We start from the raw sequence: 8871 nt of genomic DNA on the forward strand, positions 1-8871 counted from the left end.
AGTGGGGCCAGGTGTAGTGGTGTATGCTTATAATCCCAGCACTTAGGAGGCTATAACAGAAGGATCTCAAGTTCAAGGCCAGCCTGGGCTACATGGACTACACAGTGAGATCCTGGCTCCCATAAAATAAAATGTTGAGTTATTTGCCCAAGGTCAGAATGAATAAAAAGAAAGCAGAATGTATTGGATTTTTTATTGTGAAGTGGAATAGTGTATGCTTGTGATCACACCAAGTCTACCACAAGGGATGGCTGCATGAGAAGCACATACATGTGGATGCCTTCCTCAAAGTTGCACCAGCCCTTCCAGTTCTGTATAGTAAGTGGGGTGCACTGCTAACAGACAGAGCAGTTTCCCAGTGAGAGGGGACACCTGCCTCAGAGCTTTTACCTCCGGAGGTCACTGGTGGTAAAGAACCATGAAATACCTGAGACCTTCAGCTGTGTTTTCTTAGAAATTGTCCCCTGTTTAATCCTATATTATATTTGATCACGGGATACACCTGCATTTTCTTAGAAGGCAGGAGTTTTGAGACCTTGTCATGGACAAGTTCTGAGCTCCTGTTTCAGACTGGAGCTTTTACAGCTGGGGTTCCATCCTCCCTATCACAATGAGAAACCATAATCCATCTTGAACCTTTGAGTTTTCCCCTGGGAAAGGATATGGTGGTACCCAAACAAACTTTCCACATTTCAGCAAAATCTTTACTACTATCCTTTATATAAACTATTAGCAAAATAGCGAGGAATCAACCAGGAGCCCTCAGGGGAAGGAAGAGAAAAATTATTGCCACTTTTATAATTTCCTGCTTTGTCCTTTCATCTAAAACACAAATATTTTCTTTCATAGGTGTTTTATAGCAAGAGCTTATAAAAAAAGCAGTCAAGTATTCATGTTAGCCCTAAGTTTATTTTGAAAAAGATAGTAACAGAAGTGAAATTGCACCCTCCAGTGGACTTTGTAAGAACAGACATAGCTCTGAGTAGTTTTGTTTTTGAGATGCTGGGGATGGAAGCCAGGCCTTGTTCATGCTCTACCACTGAGCTACATCCTAGCTAGTAATTTAAAAAACTAGATAGCTTTTATGAATTTATCCTATACAACATGATGTTTTAAATTGTATGTACATTGTCGAATGCTTATATACAGCTAATTAACAATTACTTTACAAAGATGTAATTTTTTGTGGTGGTGATGACATAACATCTACTATCTTTGCATTTTTAAAGAATACAACAAATCACTGTGTAGTTTTAAACCTTTTATGGACACCAAAAGGCACACATAAGAGTCTAGAAGCATCACCAAAATTCAGAAAATAGTTGAGTCTTGTCTTCAGGTGCTACATAAAGAAACCATGCAATGGTAGTCTGATATTGCGATTATACTTTCATTTGTAGTGAGTTTCAGACATCACATGTTGTCATAGCAAAGTACAAAAGAAAACAGAGAGGGTACTATCCTAGAGTGACTTGTTTAAGAACAAGAAAATGCTCCACACAAATATCTTGATTCATTCAAAACAATAAATCTTACCCTATGTCATTTTCCATTCCAGGAAAACATAATTCCTTTTCATCCATGTTGTAGCTCAACTTGGACGAACAGGAGCAGGGTGCTGATGAATTATCCCTGTGTACCCTGGTACTCCCATACTCACTCTAGTTTCAGTTCTCAGACCTGTGGATCTCACACTTCTGTGCAGTGAGGATCTGGGGCTTTGCAAGTGGGCAAAGTAGACATGGATTCTTCTTTCAGGGAATACACAATCAGCTTGAGAAAGCAGACACCAAGTAAAGAATCCTCATTTCTGATGAGTGTGGTATGTGATTCAGTGGGATCTGACAGCAAACCCTGTTTAAGGGATATAGCCCCATAAGTGAGTAAATACTTAATGCAAATGTGAAGGATGGGTAGCTAGCTATTAGCTGAGTCAAAAGCGGGTGATAACCCCAGGCAGACAGGGTTATCCCAAGGAACAGAATTCTTCCCTGGTCTACTAGCAGATCACAGAAGAGATTAGTTTATCTGGCTCACCCCCTTTTAAAACTATGAGCACTCCATCTGCTTTGTGTGAATGAGTTAAAGATCAATTAGTCTCCTTCCTAAATAATATACACCAAGGAAGAGTCCATGTGAGCACACAACCTTGGTATGGTGGTACCCTGATCTGTGATTTCTAGCCTCCAGAAATGGGAGAACAAGAATTTATGTTGTTTCTGCACCCAGCCTATATCATGTTATGACAGCTTGAGAAGATTAAGAAACCTAAGCATATATTTAACAGAACATGTGTGGTATCTGTATGCTGAGTATTACAATAAACTGGTGAGCATGGTCAAAGAATAACTACATAATAAGGTCTTTGATCCACTTTGACTTGATTTTGGTACAGGTTGAAAGACAATTATCTAGTTTCAGTCTTCTGCATATCTAGTTTTTCCAGCAACATTTGTTGAAGAGGCTGTCTCTTCTCCATTGTGTGTTTGGGCCCTTTGTCAATGATCAGTTGGCTATAGATGCATGGGTGTATATCTGGGTTTTCTATTCTGATACACTGGTCTTCTGTGTGGATCAAAGACCTTAATATAAAGGCCCTAGACTTTAAAACAACTCCAGGAAGTAGTAGGAAATACACTGGAACATATAGGTATAGGGAACTGCTTCCAAAGTAGAACTCTAAAGGCTCAACATCTAAGAGAAAGAATGAACAAATGGGACTGCATCAAACTAAGGAGCTTCTACAGAACAAAAGAGACAGTCACTAGACTCAAGAGTCAGCCCACAGAATGGGAGAAAACTCTTTGTCAGCCCAGTTTGAATGGCCATATCCAAGGGCAATAACAACAACAAATGCTGGTGAGGATGTGGTGAAACGGGAACCTTTATACACTGTTGGTGGGAATGCAAATTAGTACAAATACTATGGAAAATAGTGTAGAGATTCCTCAAAAAGCTAAAGATATAACTGCCATATGATCCAGTGATATTGTTGCAGGGCATCTACCCAAAGGAATGTAAGACAGGATACACTAGACAAACCTGTACACTGATGTTCATTGCAGCACTTTTCACAATAACCAAGCTTTGAAAACAACCCAGGTGTCCTACAACTGGTGAATACATCAAGAAAATGTGATACACACACACACACACACAATATAGCTTTACTCAGCCATGAAGTTTGAAGGTAAATGGATACAATTGAAGGATATCGTGTTAAGTGAAGTAAGCCAGGCTCAGAAACACAAATGCCACATGTTTTCTCTCATACGTGGAAGATAGATACAAAAGATAAACATATACACAAAAACAAACGTGATCATATACAAACTCATATGTAAAACATGTTTGTAGTAGTGGAACTACTCTATGGAACTTGGAGAAAGATAGAAAGGAAAAGAGAATGATAGAGCATCAATAACATAGTAAAACTTAATATCTATGAAGGTAGAGAATACAAGGATGTGTACCGAAAGCTGTTGAAAAATGGGGGTTGGAGGTAAAGGGGTAAGGGAGAGTAATGGAAGGGATTGAACAGACCAAAGTAAAGCACACCCACAGCAGGCATACATTGAGAAACCCCTTTGAACATAAACTTAAATATTAATAATGAAAGACACAACTGTAAAATAGGTACAATGTGTGGGAGGTTACTGGGAGGGGGAAGGGGAAGGAAGGAGATTAAGGTGAGGGTATATGGTTGATGGACTTCATATACCTATATGAAACAGAACAAAGAAACTGCTTGCAATTGCTTTAAGTGGGGTGGGAAGGAGATGGAGGGGACAGATGATGGGGGCAATGTAAGGAATGTATAATACAAACCTAATCAGAATTGTCACTACGAATCCCTCCTCTATAACAAATATATCTTAATAAAAATTTATTTAAAAAGTATAACTACAAAAATGGAAAGTCATACATGCTCAGGTATTAGAAGACTCAACATAGTAAAAACTCAATGTCAACTCTCCCCAATTTGATACATAGGTTTGTTGAAAAGCCTGTCTAAATCCCAGCAATATTGCTGCAGACATAATCAAGCTTATTGTAAAATTTTATATAGAAAAACACATGCACTAAGATGCCTTAAATAATCTTGAAAATTAGCAAAATATAAAGAATAATTCTGTTAGATATATTGAAGCTTAGTATAAGGCTACAATACTTAAGATACTATAGTACTGATAAGAGTATAGACACATAGATCAATGGGATGCAATAGAGGATGAAGAAGTGAACCACACAAGAATGCTCAACTTGCTATGGCAAAGGAAGGAAAGCCTTTTCAATAAAATGGTGCTGAGGCAATTGGACATCCATGGGGAAGGGGTAGTGATAGGGGGGAGGGGAAAGGGAGAGGGAGAGAGAGGGAGAGAAGAAGAGAGAGAGAGAGAGAGAGAGAGAGAGAGAGAGAACAGGCTTGATCTAAATATGACATCTCACATAAAATTCATTCAAAATGGATCACTGTAAAATTTGAGAGAAGCATTAGAGATAGGTAGACAGTTCTTAGACCAGACAGGAGACGCATGATTGACAAATAAAAGAAAAAACTGGTATGTTAGATATCATAAAAATAAAAATAATAACTTCTCATTAGGAAGAGATTGAAAAATTACAGACTGGAAGAAAATATTTACAAATTATGCATCTAACAAAGAACTCTTATCCAGAATATATAAATAAATCTCAAAAATCAACAGTAAAAATGTAAAACAGAAAAGCCAACAAAGATCCAATGCATGGGAAAGGATATGCGTGTTTAGGTATGGCATATGAACACAGGGAAAGGTGCCCAACACCATTAGTCGTGAAGAAGATGCAAATTAAAACCAGAATTGTATATCATTACAAACTTATTGGAATTGTTAAAATAAGAACTATACCAAATGCTAGGGAAGATATGGAGACACTGGATCACTCATTCATTGCCAATGGGAATGTAAAACCATACAGACACTCTGAAAGATAGTTTATAGGCCCACCATAAACAAAAACATGACCCTCTACCTGAAAAATAACTAAAGCAAAAAAGGGCCAGAGGTGTTGCTCAAGTGGTAGGGTGCCTGCCTAGCAAGCACAAGGCCTGGAGTTCAAACCTCAGTACCTCAAAAAACAACAACAACAACAACAACAAAAATACGTCATGGTGTGTCCAGGCATGATTCTAAATGTCATATTCTGGAGATCAGAACTTTTCTAGAAAATGTGTGATTCCAGGGCAGGGACAGCAAAAGTACAGCGAGAGCCTGGGGTATCTAGTTGTTCCAGAAACAACCTAGTACTTAAAGATTAATGGAGAAGTACCAAGGGTCACTGGAGTCACTTGAAAGGGCTCCCATGGGTCAAAGGTTGGGACAATTCGAACTTAAATAAGTGACTTAGTTGACTGTAAATTATTGAATAAAAGTTCACAAATTCAAAATTACACTCAGAGAGAGAATAATTTTTCATAATTGAGGATTTCTATAGTCCAAACTCTTTACTCTGTAAAACAAAAATTAAAATAGACAATTAAGCATATTCTGTGCTTTTAGGGAATAAACAGTTCATCCACAGCTGATAAGAGAAAGCTTTCCGTTATGGATGAATGCTAGCTAGTGAAAAGAGAAGGAAATTCCGCATCAGAAAATCACCATTTTAGCTGGAGACATGGCTCAAGTGGTAGAACACCTGCCTAGCAAGTGTGAAGCCTGGAATTAAAACCCCAGTATCACCAAAAGAAAAAAGAAATTAAAAAGTCACTATTTTGTAACCCAACAGCAATGAAATAATTAGTTCAACCAAAGAATATCACCAGATTCTAAACCTTTAGACACAAGGTTGGAAAGGAACAAGATAGTCACACAGTGTCAAAGTAATGTCCCTCAGATTACTTGGTTATTGCAAGAGAAAACCATACTTTCATAATGAAGAAATTTGGCAATCACTACTTTAAGGAAGAGATAATATACTGGGATTCCTTGAAATTACGAACCTGTGACGTGAGGCATATGAAGTATTCAACACCACACACGAAGTATAATTGCCAAAATGAGCTTTTGGAATCTCATCAAGCCATTAGACTTCAGTTGTGTGAGAAATGTATCAGGTAGAGCGACATCTAACGGCACCACGAGGAAGCAACCAAAATACATTGAACAAGACTGCTCAATGTTTCCCCAGGTGTTGATTTGATTACACCCCAGAAAGGAGGACCCAGGCTCACTCTGTGGAGTATTTCCTCTGGACACACATAAATTTCCAAAGAAAAAGTTTTTCATTCATATTCATGCCTGACAGCCCTGCTAACTTACTCTTGGTACAGATCGACAAATAAATGTATTGTTCTTTTTTATTTCTATTTATTTATTTATTTTTGCACTGAGGTAGATCAAACCTGTGGCCTCACACCTGTTAGGGAAGGGCAAGGGCTCTACCATATACATTTATATTAACGACGAAGAGAGGAAAATCCTCAGCCGTGTTTCTTCTTTTACTTCCTGTCCTTAGGGGATGATTTAAACAAGTCATTGCCATTGAATTTCTTTGGTTGGATGCACTGATGTAACATACTGTTGTGAGTCTTCATCCCTACTGCCCCCAGCCTTGGTACAACTACTTAGATACTCCACAGTGTCATTGTTGAAAGGGTTTGTACACATCTCTGTCTCTTCTATAGTGGGTGAATTATGCACATTTTAGCCTGTCTTACATGCTGGTGCATAAGAACTAAATGGTCTGCAGCATTTCCGGTGTTTCAATTTTGTAAGACAGGGCTGCTGATATTTGTCAACAATAGAAAATAACGTTTAGAAGGATATGCTGATAGGCTCATCCAGAATTTCAGATCAGCACAGACTGCTTCCATAGTGTCAGGGGAAGGGTCTCTTACATTGCTCTCCACAAGTAGCCAATCCTGCGTCTGAATAGGAAACAAGGGACAGTGGATCCTGGCTTGACAGACTGAAGTACCATGGATAGGGCAAGGAACCAAGCGACAACTCTGTGGCTCATGGATCCTCTGGCAGCCTCAGTCGTCAGGGTCGGGAGCACTAGCTGGGTGGTGCCCATCTGTACAAGTCCTGTATCTTCAGGAACCATGAAGCAGGAAGCAAGCCGGCAGCGGTCAGGCAGTAGAGGCAAAGGGCATGGTATGCGCTAGGCTAATGCTGTTCCCAGGGCTACTGTGGAACCCTTGGTCGCTACTGCTGTACCCGCAGGGGATCTTTATGCCCCACACTGACCTGGTCCTGGGCACGCAGCTCCAGCGATGTGATACATTCAGGAAGCTGCGGAGCTTCCTCTACGAAGGCGCCGCCAAGTTCCTGCTGGGCAACTTTGAGCCCCCAGGCCTGGTGCACCACACCGGGCGCTGCCAAGGCAGTGTGGTCCACATTACCACAGGCCTGGGCCTCTACAGATCTGTGCGAGGTACAGAGCAGCTGCCACGGGTGACAGAAGCAAACTCCGAACACTTTCTTGTCCAGTCCTCGCGCTTCATCCCGCTCCATGGTCACCAACCCGTCCATCATACAATAAGCACTGCACATCTTTTGCAGCAGGTGCGGCCTGCACAGTTTCTACGCTCTGTGTCTGTCCCCTGGGTGTTCCGTGTGACCCCGCACTGCCTGGAAGCGGGCAGCGTGCCCAGAGGAGGACCATGGTGATGACTAAGGGAAAAAAGACATAGAAAGCAAGAGACGAGCCAAAATACCTCCTCAGGGAAGTCCTTACCTGTCCTCGGGAAAAGGGGGTGACTGGGGCAGCAAACACAAGGAAATCCTTGTGGAAAGCCCCAGAATGAACTTGTAAAAAAATGTTACTGTGTGAAAGCCCTGGGTTCTGGACTGGTAAACCTTCTGAGTCCTATTTCTGTTTCCCTTCCAGTTCTTTTCAATGCACTCACTGAGAATTGATGTGTCTGTGTACAATGGGAACATTGCAATCAAATAATACGCAGTGTCTCTGCTTTTTCGAGTTATCTCTTAACATCACTAACTTTTACTTCCCCTCATACAGTACTCACAAATCCTTTGCTGGTTATTCATGTGCACTCTGCATAACAATGTTACTATAAACAGGGTTGTTTCCAACACTTGCATTTGGTGTCTAGGATCACGACATACAAGCAGTTTTGTGTGCATCTATTGGGATGTTTCCAACTTATTTCTATCATCACTACTTAGAATAATACATTGGGCTAGGGGAGTGACTCAAGTGGTAGAGCTCCTGGTTAGCAAGTATGAAGACTTGAGTTTAACCCACTATACTTCATCATTTAAATTGCAAAAAGTAGTTGATAAGTGATTATATTCAAAATCCCTGACTGGTGTTCTGTTATACCCCAGGAATGGGAATGGGAATAGGCGTTAACACTTATCAAAAAGGCCCTGACTGGGCCATTTCCTTATAGAATAGTAAAACTGAATTCCTGTGACTGAGGCAGCGGTTTGAGACAATACAGGCAAGTGTGGGCAACACAGTGACACCCCTTTTTAAGAAAACAGTAGAAATGAAAATAGGGTGGGGGAGGGAGAAAGGGGGAGAAGAGAGAGATAGAGAAGGAAGGAAAGAAGGAGGGAAGGAAGGAAGGAAAGGAGGAAGGAAGGAGAGGAATGGATGGAGGAAGGAGCAGAGAAAGAGAAAAGGAAACTCAGAGACTGGGTCAGGCTCAAGAGATAGGGACTGTTGCCAGGGGGCGGGGCCACAGGTCAAGAGCAGCAGCGCCCAACAATGAAGAATGCCTCTTCTCTGTGACATCTGAGACTGTTCTAAACCACCCCAAAGAGGCTAGGGCAAAGACAGTGGTAGCAAGCCGCAGCGATGTCATGAGGAGGAAGCTTCTACACGGGTCTCTTTTAGGGGCTCTGGAAGGTTTCATCC

Source organism: Castor canadensis, chromosome X, assembly GCF_047511655.1.
Source record: "Castor canadensis chromosome X, mCasCan1.hap1v2, whole genome shotgun sequence".
NCBI classification, from domain to species: domain Eukaryota; kingdom Metazoa; phylum Chordata; class Mammalia; order Rodentia; family Castoridae; genus Castor; species Castor canadensis.